This window comes from Acanthochromis polyacanthus, chromosome 15 (genome assembly GCF_021347895.1).
Source record: "Acanthochromis polyacanthus isolate Apoly-LR-REF ecotype Palm Island chromosome 15, KAUST_Apoly_ChrSc, whole genome shotgun sequence".
Taxonomy (NCBI): domain Eukaryota; kingdom Metazoa; phylum Chordata; class Actinopteri; family Pomacentridae; genus Acanthochromis; species Acanthochromis polyacanthus.
This window is the reverse complement of record NC_067127.1, coordinates 7,789,721-7,811,029: the sequence shown is the minus strand read 5'-3', so window position 1 is coordinate 7,811,029 and position 21,309 is coordinate 7,789,721. Positions and strand designations below refer to the sequence as shown.

At 44.9% G+C, this 21,309-nt stretch overlaps 1 protein-coding gene across 2 annotated transcripts in view; it reads left to right on the top strand.

Moving 5' to 3' along the window:
- Positions 1-21,309, top strand: part of ebf3b (EBF transcription factor 3b) — a 66,393-nt gene that overhangs the window by 9,577 nt on the left and 35,507 nt on the right. The window lies entirely within an intron of this gene.

Sequence of the window (21,309 nt, the reverse complement as noted above, 5' to 3'; positions counted from 1 at the left end):
TGTGGAAATGTGATGTAAATGAGAATCAGCGAAAGGGGACATTAAACAAAATTAAATTCATTGTCTCCTTTAATGTCATTTACATTTTTGGCTAAGCCCTGGACTGTCAAAGAGGATTTCTAAAACCATTTTAATTGCACATCAGCATTGGAAAAGAGGGTGTGTTTTCACTGAGCGGCTGTCTTGATAACCTGCAAAGAGAAGTCTGTTTATGAACTACCTAAATGACATGTTTTCACTGCATCTGCAGAGGGGCAATTAAGATGGCACTCGGTAGGTAGTGTTAATCTAGCATTGTGCTCCCACCATCCATAATGAAAATGATGCAGCGGATGAGGGTCACTGTTGTTGTGATTTAGAGTTGATTGCTGCAGGTGTTCGTTAGTTTTTTTTTCCCCTCCTATTTTTAACATTATTCCATCGAGCCGTGGGACCTGCATTGCAATGTTTCCTAGGCTCAACAGTGGATCTTTTAAGGCTGTTAACTTTTATAGGAAATGCTCTCTTAATATATTTGCACACGCATGCAAACACCTGCGAACACACCATTTTTTTGCGGCTTAATAATACATCCGTCCCGGTGCTGCGCTCATGGAAGCGTGTTGTGTAATTCGTGTGACAGATGTGAGTTTTGTAACGCCCATTGAGAAATGCGAGAATAAACTGGCCACCCCTGCCTAAGTCCGACGTGATGTTTGAGTGAAGCCTGTCTCTTTCCGAGCCAGAGTAGGAAGAGCAGGAAGTGTTGAGAGCGAAAGCTGTACTTGGCAGCTCTCCTTTGGCTTGCACTTGCCGAAAAATGAAACCCAGACCCTCTCTGCAGCCCCAGAGCCAGAACCTCCTTCCCAGTGCTCCAACATCCAGGATTGGGTAATACTGTTCACTAAGCAAAACATTACCTCAAATTATTCTCGCCCTGTTTTCTATTCCCTCCTCCCTCATGTCGGTTTTATCGCAGTTTGTAAATGTCAAGACACGTACAAAGACGCACAGTATAAATGATATTTTCCAAATTATGCTCACATGTTTGGGTTCACATGAGTGGCGGCTGAATGTAACGTGGTGCCTGACGTTCCCGAGGGAGACCCACCTCACTAGGGTAGGATTCCCCAGTGGCATCAGCTAATGGCAAGACTTGACAACAGCAGAGAAGCCGGGGGTGTTGTGTTTTACTAGCGCTGAGCAGGGGTGATGACTTTAACATGTGTGCAGAGAAAGACGGAGATGTTTGTGCGGTGTGTGTGTGTGTTTTGTGTGTGTCTGCACGCGCTCTCGTGTACACGTGTGTGTGTGTGTGTGTGTGTGTGTGTGTGTGTGTGTGTGTGTGTGTGTGTTTGTGTCACTGCACTTGTGTACGTGTGTGCGTGCTGTGCTAAAGAGAGAGGTGTGCAGTACGAAAGAGTGGCGCGGGCCAACAGAGCGACGGATTCGGCTCCAGCTTGACGGCAGTGAAAGACGAAACATGGTTCCACATGTGTTGAGAAAGAGCAGTCCATCTGTCCATGGAGACAACCCCTCCCCCCTTCACCACCCCCTTCTCTTTCCCTCTTTCCTTCTCTTCCTCTCCTTCTCTTGCTCTCTCTCTCCCCCCCTCCAACTCTTTACTCCCCTGGTTCACTGCTGACAGAAACAAGGCCAGAGCTGGGGTGATGGGATGAATGCTGGGCCAAGAGCAACACTGGACCTTGTGTACACACGGTTACACACATGCTGAAGAGCAGTAAGAAAAGGTTATCAAAGATTTTTTTTAAAATTATCTTTGGTGTGTGTGTGTGTGTTTTTATATGTTGCTAAAGTTTGCTATCTTCAGTTACATTCGCTGGCTCGCTTTTAGTGCGGTGTTCATGCGATTCAAATCCAGCTGTGGAGCAATGTAAGTAATTTATTTTGATATTATGAAAGAAAATAAATCTATTAAGATTTATTCACATTTCCCCGACACGGTGCTGCAGTAAGCCACCGCGGTGAAAATCTTACATTATTGAAATTAAATCTGAGGTAAATAAAACATGCCACTTTTCCTCAAATATTTAGCAGCTCTCCTTTATAATTAAGCTTTGTAGCTGTTTTGAAGATGTTGTTTGGTTTCCTAAAGCATTAGTGACGCAAGAGCTTTGTCAAACAGCTCCCGAATCTGTGAATCACATTTAGGTCACTCAGACCTGTGTGGTTTTTTTTTGCTGTTTTTTCTTTTGAAAAAGGGTCTCCTTTCTTTCTCTTGGCATGTTCTCACTCCCATTCAATCCTTATTAGGTTTCCCCTAATTGTCAAACAAACTGTTGGGTCAACCTCAGTCGTATCTGGCCGTAAAACAGCACATTAGGCCCTGGTGAGGGATATATGTGGTATTTCATCGGAGACGGAGTAATGCTGGGGTTTTATGGTTAAGTACCAGTTCACGCCCACGCCATTTGTTTCGCATTAGAGTGGAGGTTTTGTAAATCAGATCAATATGTTCGCTGAGATGTGATTCCATGTTGGGATCTCCCGAGTCGTTCTTTCCTCAAGTATTTTTCTTAGGGGACTGGTTGTCGATGCACACTCCTTCCCTCTCTCCCCCACACCTCCCGGCCCGTCCTTCCCTTTTTTCCTGCCTCTGTCAGTCCCTCCCTCCACCTCCACCTCAATCTATTTCCATTTTCTGAATGTAGCAATTTGTAGTGTGACACGGGCAAGATTAGGATGGGAAGCAGTCTGAAGATTTCATCGGACATGGTCCTGCTCCCGCTGGTGTGAGGTCACAGGACAAAGATGGGGGAATTCAGGGATAGGGTCATCAGTTACCTCGGGGAAACGAGCTGGTCTGCTGGCTGCTCTGTTGGCCCCAGGGGTGCCTGGGATGTATCGGAGGAGAAGCCCCAGAGAAAGAGCCCTGAACCAGTGTCATTTATTAAAAGTGACAAGTTATTTCTAACTATAGCTCTGTTTTTATTGTTTTACAATGCTGTCATTTGGAACAGTGCCCCTCTGTTCAGGAATCACAAACAAGTGATGAATGAACCAGGTGACCAGGTTTTTTTCTCTCTTTTTTTTAACATATAAACATGGTCAATGCACTCCAGCGACACATGTGCTCTCTTAAATTAAATCACGTATTTTGTTGCTGTGCTAAATTAAATAGATGTGCATGTTTAATAAAGATCGACCGTATGATAAGTATAATAAAAAATATTTCACCATTCACCAGTTTTCTCCAGGACATTTGTTCAGTAAATTAATAACAGCTTACAGTATGAATCTCAAGCTGACCTCTGCATAATCAGTACCAGAAGTCCCACAGAACATGACCGCACTGTGGTGGATGTGTGCGCAGAGAGCACAGCTTCAGCTTTTACTGTTTGACTCGGTTAGGGTTCCTTTTTTATGCTGGAGTTTCTTTATGAAAAAACATAAAATTCACGCTAATAATGGAGCATTTATTCAATGTTTGACCAAAGCTCTTCATTGAGGGTCACTGAGGTACTCTGCTCCCCCTCTTTTTTTTTTTACTGCCTGCCCCAACTGCGTTAATGATATATGACAGAAATTTCCTTGTGCTGGTTCAGTGGCAAGAAAGGTCCTGGCTAGTCTATATCAATCCATCTGACTTATGTTCCCATGTCTTGAATTACCGCTTGATGGAAACCTGCTGCGGGCTTCTCTTGCCAATTGAAATCAGATCTCCTCCACAGCCTGGTGTGATATTGATCCATATTCAACACCCAGGCTGCAGATCGATCAGTATTGATTTACAATAAAAAACACTCCTCTGCTTGTTCAGCACTGCGATCGATACTTTAAAGCAAAAGGAGGGGGAAAAAAATTCTAAAAAGAAGAAAAACAGGACTGTGCTTTTTACCATGCAGTGACCAGATGGAATGTATAAAAATGTGGGGAGATGTTTCATTTCATTAGAGGAGTGTGAGTCTAAGTGACCAAACCTTGACCACAACAGCAGCCCTGTCCTCAGTGAACAATGATCCTCTCCCACCATGTGAGACAAACCAATAAAAATGGTTTAACAGGATGACACTTCTATAAGGACTCATTTATTGAAGGAGGTGTGTCTGTTTCTGAATTAGTGGCACATCTGCACTGCAGTGGGGAGTGCTAAAACTGTCATATCAAATCTGTCAGAAATTGAAATGGAATGCTGAAAGTGGTGGATCACTTTAGCTTGATTTCCGCGTGTTAACACCATGACATGATTTCCTCTGGTTCTGATATTAATTCATGTCTCTTTCTCTATCCCACCCGCACACATGCACCAGGCCCCTGCCTCCCACACGGTCATCATTACGGCCCGGTACAACGCCGAACACACTGGAACAGACTAAGACGACCCATTGAGCTCCATCCAGATCCACTTTCCTCGCTGTCACATCTTAGTCCTAATCTCTCGGACTTCCTCCCCTCTGCCAAATAACTGTTCCCATCCAGCAGGTCCCAGCATTGGCCTGGGCTGCCAACATCTGAAAGTTATTATCCCCAATCTCTGACATCCAGGAGTTTACAGTTATATAATGATGGGGAAAACCACATGTCCCCAGAGGCAGAGAACATTTTTGAGATGCCTCCCCATCTGTTTTAGGGGAGCTGCCCATTTTGGGCCAAACTCGGAATGGCAGCAGGCAGATATTTTTTGTAATCTTTTATTTTCGACCACTGGAACAGGCCAGTCTGGGAGTCATTATATGGGGTGATAAAGCAAATCCAATTGGGTCAGGTTCCCCTCCACACAGTGCTGGTGGCACCGGCTCTCCCTGCCTCACTGCTCGTCCCTGACTGTGTAAGTGGTGGTTGTTTGTTTGTCCTAGAGAGGCAGGGCTGGGGGACTAATGCAAGCCCGGGGGCCAGCCAGGTCGGAGGCGACGGTAAACCCGAGCTGCCTGTTGTAGCAGAGCTCCCTCGCTGCTGGCTCGGCCTTGTTTGGACTGCAGCTCCGGTTTGCTTTCTTAGAGGGAAGCTGAGCCTCCGTAATCATTGAGCCTTTCGCTCGGGTGGGGAGCGCAGTCGAGACCAGAGGGAGTGATGACATAGGTCCGCAGAGGCTTGGCCCGGTCCACCCCTGCTGCTCTTAGCATATTTATTTTCTCTTCTCATTGTATAGTTTAAGTCACACCATATTATGTTCGGACCTTATGCACGTGCATAGGCACTCAGATGTGATGAGGTGCATGGCGTAAAGCTGTAGGCTTTGTTTTTACTAATAATGCTAGGGATTAGTGACTTGCTGACCTCAGTGTAATCTTTATTAGTCTGTTGTCCACATACTCTAGTTATGAAGCAGCCCTTACCTGAGGTGAGAGCCGTCATACAGAGAGTGACACTTCAGGTTTGAGGGAAACTAGCAAAAATTTCATGCTATTTTTAAGTCAGTAAGTAAAACACTTTATATTATGTCTAGATAAATGTGTATTCCTGTAAAAGCATTCCAAAATTTCACAGATTTGGATCATTTAAGACCTCCATCTTGCCCCCTGGGCGCTCCTCAAAAATGTTTTATTCAACATCACCACTCTGTTCTGTTTTGTTACGTTATTGAAATGGGTTGTCGATTCGAATAGAGTCAACCTGGTGGGCCAATCTCATTGTAGCCAGTGGAGAGTGAAAGCCATCTCTGCAGCATAGGCTCACCAGAACACACACAGAGATTGGACGAGGGGGGCAGTGAGAGCGAGAGTGCGTTCTCCAGATGGAGATCCCAGATATGGGGGAAAATGTCCGGGCCATTTTCCAGGGTTTCCATAATGGGAATCTACCCCTTGCTTGCTTATTAAGTTGTGCACACAAGGAGGAGTGAGGAGAGAGATGGAGAGGAGAGGAGATAAGGGCAGGCGAGGCGAGAGATGGACAACCTGCGTGCCGTCACCTCTCTGTTGTAAGTGTCAAGCAGACCCTGTCGGAGAAATCACAGGTCATGTGGATAGATGATTGTCAAAGCTCCACATTGATATAAGGGCTCTCTTTTTTTTCTTTGAGCCGCGGAGGCGCATGATAAGATTTGTTTTTGTTTTCCGTTGGAGAGGGAGAAAGTATGACGTTCGGGTCAGGAAGGTCGGCTCTGGGGGTCACAGGGTCACAGCCTTTTGGTACCTGAGTAACCTCACATGGCTAAGCCATTTCTCAGACTCCCTGAAATGATGGTGGGTACGGAGAGGAGGGGGTAGGTTGAAGGGGTGGGGAGGAGAGTGATCTATCAGCGGCAGCAGGAGACATGCAGACGGCATGGCAGCTACTGCAGCTAAACAGAGTGAGACAGATTGGCAGAAGTCTCTCATACGTAACACCAGGAGCTTTAAGAAGACAGCGCTGAGTGTTATGGATGCTTGACATTGACCCCTTATACAGAGATGGTGAATTTATCAAGGTTGTAGGACAATGGTGTATTTGTTTGTAAATTATTTAGTTCACTGGGTGAAGTGCTACTTTCCTCACATAACACTTGCCACTTTTGTAAGACAAGAACAATCTGTTTCCATTCTTCCTTTTGTGCTGCTTGTCGGCTGTGTTCTACAAGCCTTAGAATTTAGGTGATCATATTTTGAACACTGTCAGTTCTATCAAGTCAAATCTACTTTAAAAAGAGAGGAGGAGAAAAAAGCTCTGAAGCTTACATTTTTCTCGAAGAGAAATATTTGTGTACAGATAGGCCTGTCATTCTGTGAAACAACATTCATGATTCTTTTATTGGTGCTCAGCCATCACCCCCTCTCTTCCTCTGTGGAAAAAAGGGCTAGTCTACAAAGTGGCTTTTTGTCGTTTGAGAGAAGTAAACTTCATCAGGTCGACGGCGAGGTGTGCTTCACATGTCACTCAGTCGAGCTCCCTCCTAATGAAATGCTGCATACAGATTTCTGCCTGCGGGCTCAGGGGGATAAGACCGTGGTAACAGAATGAAACAAACCCCTTCCCATTCCCTTCACTCACACACAAACACACACACATTCAAAAACATAAGCGCACACACACACACGTTTATACAGCCGTATACACACACACACACTTGCTGGAGAGCATCCATGTGAGGAGATCCAAATCTGCAATTTATTCAAATATTGATATTTCTACTTGTCAGGAGAAAGGTGCCTTGAAATTTCCTCTGAGTACTCCTGTCAAAAAAATAGCAGGAAATATGTCAGATAATTCATAAATGGAGTTCAGCGCTGCAAAGTCAGTTGGGAACAGCAAAAAATATATATGCTTGTCAATGAAGAATAGGAGCAATATTACAGAGCCTGCTGCTCATTCTTCCATCATGTCAAGCAAACAGCTTTTGCAGGCCCATAAGTGTATGTTTCACAGCCCGTGTGTGTTTGTGTATATGCATGTATATTTGTATATGTCCCCGTGTATGTACATGTGTATGTATATTTATGCATGTGAATGTGTGTGCGCGCTTTGGCTATGTTGTGACTCCTACTTAGATGTGTTTGTTATCTTTTTCCATCAAGACACCCCATTTCCCGTCCTGAAGCAGCCAATGGGAATGTGTCCGTTTTTTTTTTCTGCAGAGGTCCGTAACCGGACGCTGGCCTCCATGTGGTTTGAATTAGGGCCCCCGAAACTGTGAAGGACGCCTCGAATGACGTGAGGCACTTGCAGACCAAATTCCATTCTGCTGAATGGTGGAGAAAAGAACTCTCCGGAATCCTCCGAGATTTTTTGGCTCGGGCCCGCCAGCGATTAAAACAGGGCGGAAACCAATAACTCAATGAATCATGGGGCAACGTCCCATGAAATCTTTCACTGCTCTGTCACACCCTCATGCAAACCCAAATCAACTTCAACTCTGCTGATTAGTCTTTTTTCCCCAAAGTGAGGAAAAGAAAATCAGACACACGTCTTGTTCCTTTCTCCTTTTATTGAACGGAACTTTCAACACTTGGAGCAGAAAAGGCACCCTCTCCCCTCGCTTCCTCTTTCGGTTACGTACCTCCATTTTGACAAAGTGTCGACTTCCTGATGATGCATCGCTTGACCATGTTGTGCCAAGGCGAGACAGAATAGGACTCCACATATCTCCTGCGGTCATGTGATGCCATAGTTCATAGCAGTTGATGAGATGCAGTTTGGCACAGCTTGGGACCCATCTGGGAGATGCAGATACGCAGACATGAGAAGTATTTTACAGCAATGCATCTGCGCGCTTGAAGAGCTATTTAGCATATGCTGCTATACAAGAGAATTTGCTTTGCTGTTGCCAGCTGCAGATTAGTCTTCATTTTTCAAAAATCCGACAAAACAGCTGATCCGTAGTCAAAGACAGCATTAGGCGAAAACAGCGAATGTTAACGCATCATGTCATTTAATATTTTTCTTAACTACGGGTGCATTGTGGTGAATAATTTTGGTAAAATAAAAAAGGAAAAAAGGGAAGTCTATTTCCAGTTTTTCTTGTATCAACAATAACAATTTCAAGCAGTGCAGTAATGCTGCTGCCAGCGCTGATCGTTTTGTTTCTGTTAGCTCTAGGAGAAGTCAAAGCCCATGCTGCTGCTCTAACTCAAGTGGCTGATATGTTAGGCCATCTAGGGCATGGCAGGCGGTTGACAGTCCATGCAGCCTGTCTACCCACAGGACATCTCCACATAGTGTGTCCACAGTGGGGCCAGTGCTGTCATCTGGGCCCACTATGGACCACTGCTCTGCTGACAGTGAGAGGGTAAACGTTTACCACCTCAATCCCCCATTAACTCGGTGAAGGCACTTCGATCCTCTGTGAAAATAATGATATTGATTGGAGCTTGGCTCTACAAACGAAACGGTTGCAACTAAAAGAGGGATGGGCCCTTGCATTAGAATATGGGATTTTCGAGGATAAAAGAGTGTTTGGATCTTGTTATATTTTTCCTCTCCTCCATCTCCCTCTAGCTTTCCCCCACCTCCTTGTCTCCTCTCTTTCTGCATTTTTATGTGTGTGCATGTAGTGTGAGAGCCTGCGTGTCTCCTAAGATTACCCTCCGCTATCCCCGCAATCAAACAACAAATGACAACATCATTGCTCAGGCCTTTCAAAATACGACACAAAAAAGTGTGTTGTAGCTACATTAACTTGCAACAACCCCCTAATAGACCCTTGTGGGTTTTGTATCTCTCCCCCTTCTCTCTCCTCTCTTCTCTCTGCTAGGCTGTCACATATCCACCCCCCTCACAGTGCGAGCCTCCGAGCCTCGGTGGAGATCAGGAGCTCCCTGTCGGAGGTGCTTTGTCACGTAGCCCAGGGAGCGTGGAACTCACCCAGAGCTGTTGAACAAACACAAGCACAGGGGCTGTCAATAGCAGCTCCGCAAACTAATTGCCTGTCAAATGAACCACCCTCGTTAAGCTGCCCTCACACACACACACACACACACACACACACACACCATGTGCGTGCACTGTGACATTCATGCGCTCACACACACACACACACACACACACACACACACACACACACACACACACACACTCGCACGCATGCACACACTCCCACACACAAAGCCGATTTGATTCAAAGAGTAGTGATACCTTGTTAGAAGAAAAGACACACGAGTGGCACTTCTCTGTTTGCCGTCTTGTTTCTGCAATCGTTACCGGCGTGTGTAGTGCAGTCACCGTGAGATTGCCTTTTTGTTATTATTAAGGGGAACATAGCATTGTATAGTATAGCTGATGTAATCCAAACACATCCCACACACCCTACAGTATATCAGCTGGTGTAATATTTCAGTTTTTAAAACCACTCATTAGATGGTAGCAGAGCTCCATAAGCCAAATGTTATTGTTTTTGTGTTTGTTTTGCTTTTTTTTTTCTGTAGTCATTAGGCGGTAGCAGTGGAGTGCCCAGCGCCTTGTCTGGGTGCCTGTAACAGTGCTGTCGGATTGACACAGCTGGGGAGAGCAGCTTGAGGCTGCACGCTCAGGAATACACAGGGGTGTTCAAAGCCCCTCTCTGAATCCTGATCAGAGCGCTGCCCCGGCCAACTGATGGCCTATTAAATATACATGCGCAGAGGTCAGAGCTGGAGGTCCCGGCTTCCTCCCAGCCATGTGCACTTAAGCGGAAGGGCTGGGCAACAATAAAACCTCCTCTCTCTCCAGCGAGCTCTCCCCTGACACCCTCACCTCAGTGTGTACGTCAAGTACAGTGCTCACCTAGCGCTATATTACAACTGCCTTTGTGAAAAGGCCAAATGATGCATTTTTTACATGGTTATTATATATTTATATTCAATAACACCAAGGACCACTCTTGTGTCTGTGTGTCTCCCGTTATTTTTTCCCATTGTCACTGATAAATAGCCTTGCTCGATACAAACATACACAGAGTGTAAAGTGAGTCCATATCTGTGGCCTTTGTAGTTTACCGGGGATTGAGACAAGGAGGTAGAGGGAAGAGCCCCATAATGGCTAGTCATGATTAACATATTCAGAGTGACACTCTCTCTGTGTTCGTTCGTTAAGCCCGGTCTGTCTGACTAATGAAGTGGAGCGGCAGTTTATCAATTAATCCAGCACTGAGCCATTTGTGCTGGGGATAACGCTCGCACTGGGCGTCACGGTGATCCAGTTTGGTGCCCTTTAACCTCCGCGAGTGTCCAACAAGGCAGGACCGGGTGACAATGACAGCAAGACACACAAGTCGGCAACTGGAGATCCACTAAACAGGATTTGTGCCTGCTGCTCATGGGCAGAATGCAGAGAAAAGGGTGTGGATTGATTGGGTAATAGGATCATGAAAAAAGATCTCTACAAACTAACATTGGAGGTTTTCAGCATTCTCCGTCTTCGCATAGATCATAGCAAACAACTTAGTGCTGTCTCTATTAAAACAAGCCCTCCCCTGCCATTATCTTTCCCCCCACTGCTCCTTCCTCCATTTCACATTGTTTGTGTTCATTAAGACATGGGCGACCTGCCTTATCCACACATCAGACCTAGCTCTCAAGAGTAATTGCGATGGTCTCGCAGAGGATAATGTGGTTTAAACTCAGTATAGCCTGTCTATTAGGAGAGACATGATGGCAACCACAAATAATAAAGAACTATTTATTCCTCTCTCTGTGACGCTAACTAGGTAACATATCAAGCCAGCCCCGCTAAGGGTCTCTCTTACTGTCAGAAATGGCACCCTTCATCCATTCCCAATGGCCCTTGCCTCGACATCTCTGCTCTTCATTTTCTACATGAGCTTGGTCATAAATGCACACACACCTCATATATATTTGATAGTTAATATTTATCCTCGCTAGGGAAGTGCACTTTACATGTGGTAACATACGATTACCTGCAATTCTTATAGCAAAGAAACAAAATCGATATGGATATATAATTCATGACGGAGGGGCTATCAGTTTTTATGGCTCTCTATCCAGGCTCATTAAAGTTTTATCGTAATTGACTGCAAGCAAGAGTTTTTAAGGCATGTTTCTCCCTCACTTTCTACCTTTAATAATTAAGTAAAGTTTAATTGGTTGTATTTTGAAGCACCTAGTGGATGATAGCAGTCTCCCAAATTCAGAAACATGAATTATAGAGTGATATGTTATGCATTAACCTGTCAGTTTGTTCATTTGTTAAGGCAGAAAAGTATGGTCCCAACCCCCCAAATCACATCCACAAATCGAATAACTGGCCGGGCCCTTCAAAAAATTCCTTTTTATGTCTTTCATTGCCGTGTTAATGTAGTGACATGACGCTGTCACTCAGAATGCTCCCATCAACCGCCAGCCCCGAATCGACTCCCCTGATTGGTGGTCAACTTGTTCTCTTGAAGGGAGATTGACAGACGGAAAATTGCACTCTCAGATTTCACCCTTCATTCGTTGCAGTTGTTCTTCCACTCGTCAACTCTCCACCATGCCTGAGACAGACAGAGGCTTTATCCATTAGCTGCTGGCTTGGCGGGTGGGTGGGCAGATTGAGGCGGGATGGAGGAGGAGATGGGGGTAGGAAGACAATCCTACATTTGAGCACTCTGAGGGAAAATCAATCATGTCATCATAAGTGAGAAGTATGGATGAATTTCATCAGCTGGTTCCTGTCCTGTTCACGCCGCTGGCTTTCTGACTGGCCTGTCCCTCTGATTGGCTTTCTCAATGACCCTTAAATCCGAAAAGGGAGAAGATTTTGAAAACACTTTAATAAGAGAAATCGGACAGCAGTTTCAGGGTTGCAGTTTCCCACTTTGCCTGCTGCTACACTGTGGGAAACCTCAAGTGGTTTCTCTTGACAAAGTGGTAATAGATTTACCATATGATTTTGTGCCAAAGCAGCATTAGGCAGTTTTGTAAGAAAATGTTTCTCAACTATTTTCCGTCCGCAGCAGATATGATGAAGTGTTATAAAGGGCAGCATCACTCTGGCACTGAAAATTTATTTTTATAATTTTCCCCATCATCTCGCAAGGTCACCGATGAGCACTAAAAGCATCATAGGTATAGGGGTGTGAAGCAATCAAAAATGGATGAAAATGAAGACATGGGAATCACAGATGAGAAATTGACAGCCGTTTACAGCCTTGTTGTTGATGTGAGTGACAGAGTGAGGGAGAAAGTGAGAGGGACGGAGTGAGAAGGAGAAGAGGGGGGGGAAAGGGAGAGTTAAAGTGGTGATAAATTTAATGGAAAAATCAAATACAAAACAAATTCATTCCTCTAAACTTGATGCTCCAGTCGTTCTTTTCTTGGCCTGTGCTAAGCCTTAGAATAAACTGTCACTCCTTATCGATCGCATCTGAATTGTTACCGAGATTTCTGAAAAGTAGTCTTGACACACACCCCGCGAATAGTAATCTTGGGAGATGAGAACATCCAGACTGAACAGCTAACACCCCTGACTTAAAATAAAAGAGGCTTTTCTTTTCACCCCCTTTTCAAATCCAAGCTAATACACTTTGGTGAATTACAAATTCAGTGATAAATATGTTGCTGTGAAAGATGTGCCCTCGTTGGATTTGATGGTCTTTGCTGGTAACTGTGAATGCAGCGGGTGAGGTGGTGGTGGTGGTGGTGGGGCTTAGTATTTTGTCACGGGGAATATTTATAAACAGCAACTGAGCATGAAATGTTTGTACACGATTTGTTTGCCATTTGTGATGGAGATGACATGATCAAAAAATCAATTCACTTCACATTTGATTTCCAGCAAGTGCTTAAATGACTGCTGTCGACTGCACCCACTGAAATTCATGTATCATGGTATGGTTCATTATATTCCAATGGTGTATTAATTATGGCTATAGATAGAGAGCTCTGCTGTGAGCGGTAGCCTAGCTGCTATGTGCCAGGGGGAGCTAGCCTGAGGAGGAAAGCTCTGCTTGTATCCACTCATCCCTCAGCTGACAGGCCTGCTCCGGGAGAAAAGGATTTCTCCGGATTGAGTGCCATTTTCTCTTCTTTAACAAGGAAATTAGTGTGTAAAGGAGATCTGTCAGGATAAAGTGCAGCTTGACTGCTGCCGCCCTCCCCTCCTCTCTGTCTTTCTTTCCCGCCCTTCTCTCTCTTCGCCATCCTGCAACTCGCTCTCCACCTCTCCCTCGCTTTCTCTCCCTCTATCTGCCTCTGTCCTTCCTTTCTCTTTCTTTTCCTTCTCCCCCACTCAATGGCTCCCTCAGGGGATCTTCCTTGAGCATTAGCAGAACACATCCAATGTCCCAGCTACATGATTTCATGATATGATTTGTACCGGGGATTTGCAATAATCCGCAAATAAAGTTGAAAGTGAATGACTCTCAATAAGAGACGCAGACAAGCAAAACCAAACCTTTTAAGATTTTCTTTATCTGTAATGGCATGAAAAATGAATTTGTTTTGCATTAGATCACAACAATTTAGCAATGGCCCGAGTATGTTGTTTTGTCTTTGGCTTTTATGATCATGACTAATTCCTGCACAGGAACCTCAGAGATATACATAATGCATCATTCGCTCATTTAAATGTTCAGTTCCTCTGCAGTGGCAGAGAGCTTGGTAGCTCATTACACATTACCCATGTGTGCCTGGGAGTTGGAGTATGCCAGCTTCTCACTTGTAGTCAAAGATACGGTATCTGCTGCTTTAGCAGGATGTCATGAATTGACGATGCGATTAAGCTCAGATGTCATCTCGACCGAACCAGCTTTATTCACCTCATGTTAGTCCCTTTATTTTGTCTCAACATTAGTGGGAACTAACTTTTTTTTACCTTGAGTAGATGGACAGGGATGAGCCCCACTGGCACATTTTAATAAGTCTGCTTCAAAGGTGTAGGGTGAGAAAAAAAAATCAAAACATCCTGGGTTAATTTGAAATGTACTCTGCATCTGTGATGGGAAACAGCCTCACAGGTAAGTAAGGGAGACAATTAGGGAATATCCGTAAGTGCAGGAGCTGCATACTAAAAAACGCAAATCACTATTTCCCCATCTGGCCCCTACTGTGCCGAGAACTGCAGCTGAGGTCCGATTTCACCCGTCAATCACGGCCGCCTCGCTGTGGGGTGTGTGTCCTGGTGAGAGAGCCTACCCCCAAGTCATTAGCACACACAGTCAAACTGTACTGAGAACTGCCCTGCACCGCTCTGCTCTGCACCACGGTTTAAATATCCCCAGCCTGTGACAGGATCAGTTTAGCGATCTGTAGGATTGATCTCCTCTTTAAAGTTTTGCCTGAGGCGACTCTAATTGGGAACGAGGCTGCCTCCCACTCCCCTCACTCCCTTAACTGTCAGTCTTGGCTTTGTTTACTGAGGACATGCCCAAACCTATTTACTCAATAATGAGGAGACGTGGTGGGGATGCTGCTGATCACATTGAGGCCCCCAGCGGGACTTCTGCATGCTGGGAAGGGCGGGAACATCAGTTTAGACTTTTTGAGCTGGTAAAAGTTAGCCTACGCCGTCGCTATATTGTAGTGTAGTGGTTATTTTTCCTCCTTGTTTTCTCATCTGGCTCTCATTCCTTGATTTGCAGAGCACTTGTCTACCTCTGGGAATTTATTATTTTTTCTCTGTCACACCATGCAGTTAGCGAAAATAGAACAGCATTTAAAAGACAGAGCACATAAGCAGCACCGTTTTACACTCATATAATGCCCTCCATGTGTTTTATGCCATCTAGAAAGAACTGAAGGAGACCTAAAAAAGCCCACTCCAAACATGTGAGGTATCACCAGCGCCTTGTTGTGGAGGGGACTATTCATGATTGGAGTGTTTTGGCCTATTGGGCCATTTCCTTGTCTCTTCGAGTGAATTCCTCAGATTCTCGCTCTCATTTAGGTTGTTTTCATTTGCGCTGAATGACAAAGCCTTTGGTGTGGATGGCGAGGCTATAGAGTCCATTGATGCCCATTGGGATTATGAATGATGAAGTGGAGAAGCTGCCGCTATCAGAGGGACACAACACTGCTCTTAATAGAAAAGCATTTAGAAAGGCAGTGGGGAGGAGGTGGCGGTGCTGGGGGCTTTCTGACACTCGACTGATAAGAGGCAGCTCTTCAGAGGTGGTAGTGTGTACAATGAAACACGCTGATGGGGATACAATGACACACATGTTGCGTCTGACAGGCGCATGATTTAGATGTGGAGTCAAAAAAAAAAAAGAAAAAACCTGGACCACACAACAGAGACTTTCATGACGCGATACCCCCGGCACAGAATTTGCAAGTCTGTCTGTGCATGTTTCTACTTATTGGTTTGATTTGAGAGAAAACGCATTGTCATTACTCATATCCGGCCCTGACAGATTGAAGAGGGACAGAGAGAGGGGGAGAGAGAGGAGTTAGTAGTGTAGTGGCACGGGAGTGAAAGAGAGATATGCAGAAAGGGAGAGCTGTCAGTTTGAGGAATGAGCCTGATAAGAGGAAGGGACTTGGCAGATGGGCAGAAGAAACCGGCAGCACACTTCTCAATTAAACATGTAAATACCAAAAGCAGGCAGCGACGGAGAAGAGAAAGTTAAATAAACACAGCACCGTGCTGTGATTACAAGCTCAAAACACCACCACCTTTGCCACTTTCTTAGTTCCTGCAACTCCAAGGAACTCTTTAATCCAGCTAAACTTCTGCTTTAACGTGTTATATATCTCTCATCTTTTCTTTTTTTTCCCCTTTTTGTTTTTTATTGCCTCCCGTGGCTAAATTGATTCACGCAGAGTCAGATTCTTTGGGAAGTTGCACGCCCACCAGGAAATCTTAATATAGATCTAATTGAGCCATTCATCCATTCACTTTGCCCTTCATTGTAATTTCTGTATTTTAATATTTTCTAATAATCGTTGTCCATCATTTTTACATACATGCCCCCACTTTGCGCCCCCCCCTCCACACGCGCACCCTGCTGTGAACTACAGGGAGTATCTTAAATACTTCTGTAGGCAGTGTCCCTGACATTAATAACAATGAGCTTGGCATAACCACAGTGCATTCTTAGGGTAGATTCACAGTTTGACATTCAGCCCAGATGCTATCACGGAGCCTCGGTGTTTAAGACCGCAGAGAAGACAGACATCTGTCACTTGTTACCTTTGAAGTGAATGAGAGAGGGATGCAGAAAAACACAGTGGACAAAAGGCCATTCTGACCACAGACCCTCAGTGTTTACAAACGGAAAGGGAGAGTGACAGGAGAAACTCAAGATGAATGGATCACTGCTGTTGATCTCTCCTCCTCATTCCATGTGCTAAGTTATTCCGTGGCTGCTACCTCAGCGGGGGGTGTAGGGAAACAGGAAGTTGAGAGAGGCAGGCAGAGGCAGACAGAATGCCTCAAGGACTGTGGAGGAGCACAGCACTGCAGCCTGCATGGGAAAAAAAAACTCCCTAACAACTTACTGTACACTTCTCTAACCTGGGGTACCAAACATTACAAATGTGAACATAATCCACATTTTAATGAGTAGATGATGCTATATTAAGGCAATATTTGCAATAGTGTTCATTTGCCCTGTTGAAATAAGCGCATCTATTGCACAAGCTGTTGTTTGAGCCGAGCGCGGAGTAGTAATTGAAGTGTAAAGAACTGTATTTTTATACAATTATTAGAACAATGGCCGTATTAATTTATCTTCTGTCATGTCTCCTTAGACCTGTTTCTATTTCAGGTTGCACGTCAAGTGAGAGCAGCTATATCTGGCTGGCAATTAAGCTGGTCCTGCCTCCCCTTGATGCTTGATTAGTCCGATTGATGGAGGAGGCCATATGTGGCGGTGTCAAAACTTGGCAGCCAGTCTCCATCCTCTCAAATGAGAGGCAGGCAATAAAGAGGCAGGCTGCCCAGAGTGGGTGCATGTATGCGAGGCCTGCAGCGCCACAATTTGAGCCCCATGATATGTCGCATTTTCTCTGGGGGTCTTGGGGGGCGCTGACCACTGCAGCCAAGTTCCGGTCGGGGCAGAGGTGGCCACCGGCTAGGCGTGTCACTGTACCGAGACCCTCTGGGGCACGAGCTCCAGGCAAGGCGTTGGGGGGGTGTGTAATGTGTGTGTGTTGGGGGGTGGCGTGGTGTAGAGGAGTGGTAGATGGGGGGTTGGGAGGTTTAGAAAGCTGAAAGATATGGCCCCCTTCCCAATCTCGCTCGGAGACAACAAAAAGGGAATGCTTGAGAAGGGGAAGCAGCGGGAGGAGAGCACAAAGACAAAGGCGCGGGCAAGGTCAGTCTAGCTAATGGGCCTGAGCCGTAGGCTGCCTGGGGCTAGGCACACTTCTGTTCTCTCTCACACACTGGGCCTTCAAAGACCCTTCAGTCCACCCCTCTCCTTCTCTCCTCTCTTCCTCCATCTCTTCCACTCCTCTTTTACTCGTTTCCCCACTTCCATTGGTGACACTTCCTCCCTTCAAAAGCTCCTGCACAGGTGCCTTTAAAAACGCATTTTCTACCTTCTCCAAATATTGTATCAACAATTGGGATGATGATGAAAAAAAATTTCCATGCAGCCTTTCCAAAAAATGACCGGGAAGATATTTTCCCTCCCAAAACTGTGAGGTTGTGAAAATTCTCCCAGTTTATCCGCTGTCACCGGCCATCATTAGGTCCAAGGTGGGTCCCTGGAAGTGCTAAGAGGAACTGTTGGAAATGAGGAGGAGGTGGAGTGTTGTTGTCAGGTTGGCTGGCTGGCGTTGCTTGGCTCCACTCGAGGGCTCCTTTAATGTGCAGCGGAGTAGAATAAGTGAGTGGCTGTGGGCACCAGCTGAGCTCACTCTCGTCTTCGCCTGGTAGCTGAGGGGTGAGCCGCTGCCACCTGACACTGGGCACACGGCTCAGGGCTCCTCTTGGCAACATGGCACAGCACACATGTCCCCTCATTTGGATGGAGATTCAGACACAACACACAAAAGCTTTACCCCCCCGGTCCTCCTCCTCCTCCTCCTCCTCCTCCTCCTCCTCCCTTCCCTCCCTCCCTCACTCACTCACTCAGTCTCTCTTTTCCCCTCCTGCTTTTTTTTCTCCTCTTCCTTTAGTTTTTGACAGCATCATAATAATCTGGGTATCTTCTTGATCATGCCCCATGTTTTTTTTCTTCCCTTCTTTTCTTCCTCATCTTCTCAGAGACGAGTTTGAAATTGCCTGCGTCAGGACTTTGCTAATTAAAGTCATACTTTCAAAAATGCCATAATAACTGTTAATTAGCTTGATGCTATTTTCAGCATAATTTGCTAATTAGTGGAAAACCTGTACAGCGTTTCTCTCTAATTACAGTATGGCTCCGCACGGCGCATCTGTGCCTTGACTCCAAATGATACCATTACAAAGTCCCGTATTACGCATTCTCTCAAAACAGTTAATTGCCTCCACAGATAGTGAGATACTTCAGTCAGCTGATTTTTATGGTAATAAATGGACAGGCACAGACAAAAACCACCCTGGTTCATATTTATGAAATATGAAGAAGGAAAACAACCTCCTTATGAGATGCATGGAGTTAGTTTGGAATATAATCTGGCTGGTTCTGTGATGATTTTGTGTGCTCATGCGTTGAGTTGCTGAGACTTTTAATGAAGTTTGATTTATTCTTTGTTGTAACCTCGCGAGCAAGTAAGCCATAACGTCGCAATTAAAGTAAAAAAATGGGGAGTAATGGCGTCGGCCTCCTGTAAGGTAAAGGCAAAGCTCTGATGGATTGTACCTTCAGAGGTGGTTGCCATGTAAATACAAGCGGCAACATAATGTGGCCGTGCCACAGCTTATTACTGGGAATGTAACTACCTTGTCGCCCCACCAGTTATTTTCATGTTGCCTTGCAAGGGGAGAGAATTATGGACATGACCACAGGTTGACCCTGATACATGTGTACACTAGACACAAATTATGACTCATTAAGTGTGGTGAGGAGCGTGATTGGCATGACCTGTGAACTCAGGACGTCAGCTGTGCCCATCCTCCGCTCTGCCCCGCTTTTGACAGCCACCAGTCTGACAGGGCTAGCATCGGCGCTGGCTAATTAATGCACCACTTCAGAGACCCTTTCATTTATGGCTTCTGAAAGGCATTATTAAATTAATTAAACCACCAAGAGTTAGTCATTATGAAATCAGGAGGTTTACATGGATGACAGCGTTTATGAATTAAACATCCCCAAAGTTCCTCGCAGGAGATACCCCGAGCTGCATGCGGGTACCTAGCGCGACAGATGTTTGCCCCCCCCTTCCTCAAGCTAACCTGTATTGCAAGCGATTTAGGTCTCATTTGGGGGTTTGAAAACTAAAGGCAGGAGAGAAAGAGGTTCAGGATAGCTAATGAGCAGAGAAAGAGAGGGGAAAAGGAGGTCACTAGCTCTGTTCATCTGTAGACAGTACAGATGGTTGTGTTTTATACAATACAACAATGGCGTACATCAATTTGTTGATCGCTAATAGATAGCTACTCTCAGATGAATTGCAGGCTGGGATCAGTTGTCTGTGGGTTTTAGCTGAGAACTCTACATTTATAGCCTCGAAACATTTAGAAGAGCTGTATGCTGTTTTTAACTCATCATGTGATGTGAAAACTACAAATGGTTCACGAGATAAATCCCATAAACTTGGGCTTAGCTGGAGAGCAGAGGGCAGAGATGAGTAGCTCACTCAGGAGCCTTGACGATAGACTCCTTTTCATCTGTGGACTGAGATTCACAGATTATCTCAAGAGGCTCTCTATCTCTGTCCTCGTCTCTATTTCTCTTTTCTGTTGCACCCTCCCTTCCTCGCCCCTCGATTCAGGAAGTTTGCCAGCTACTGTCTTTGTTTACAATGCCAAGGGAAAATGTCAGAGCCGTTGAGAAAAATATCCTTAGAATCTTTTTTTTCATCTTCTTAATCTAACAGTTTACTGAACTTGATAAGTGTCCTATCAACATGCTAATCAAATTACTTCGGAACCAAAATTGACAGTTTTCATTAATTATACAAGATTATTCTAATTGCAATTCAAATTTATTCATTCCGAACAGAAGGTATTCAGTAATATTTTACAAAATTTGCATATTAAATGGAGGGAGTTGTGCATTATGCATGGTAATGTATGCACAGTTTCTTATTTTTAACTTCACGGCCATATGTGGTGTCGTTGTAGGAGCAGGTGAAAAGTCTAAGTGTGTTTAATTTGCTTGACAAACATTCGGCTGGAGCTTGTCAAGGGGAGTATTGTGAATGCCAATCTTTATTCCCTCTTTATTGATTACCCCAAACTCTAAACATCTGGAGGTAAATGGCACTGAGAGAGATGAACTGAATCATGGGATTAGTACCTTCAATGACTGAATCACTATCAATTACTTCAATAGCATAATTCAAGTGTACTGCATAAAAGCTGCAGTACCTTGGTTTGAGCCAGGATTAATATTGCAATTTAACGTAACAATGGAAGCATGGGAATGATATGGAAGGCGTCCAACTTTTTTACATTGATGTCATAAAGCTAATGCCGTTATCTAAATACGAATGTATTTAATTCCTAATTTAGGCTTTGTTTGTAGAATGAAAAGGCTCAACGCATTAGGCACATGTTTTAAAAGGTAATGGATTCTGTGAGTAAAACAACCTTATTTATTCACTGAGACGCAAAACCCCCAATTTGCTCTTTGTTTTTATTTCCTAGAGCGGGCAGTGAAGTGCAAACAGCTTACTGGGAAGCTGTTTACTACTGTATATGACAAAGGGTGTGTGTGTGTGTGTGTGTGCATGTGTGCGCGTGTTCAAGTGTGTGTGTGTGTTTATGGGGAAGGGGGGGTGGCTCTTCCAGCTCCACAGGCAAGGTCTTGTGTTGTAATGTAAGCGTAATAATTATCAAACAGCATCGGGGGCTCTGGGTACGGGCTTTAACAGGGGGAGAGCATGTTTGATATGTAGAATCAGCCCATAGTGCATCCATAGAGGGTGACTAAATCGCACGGTTCAT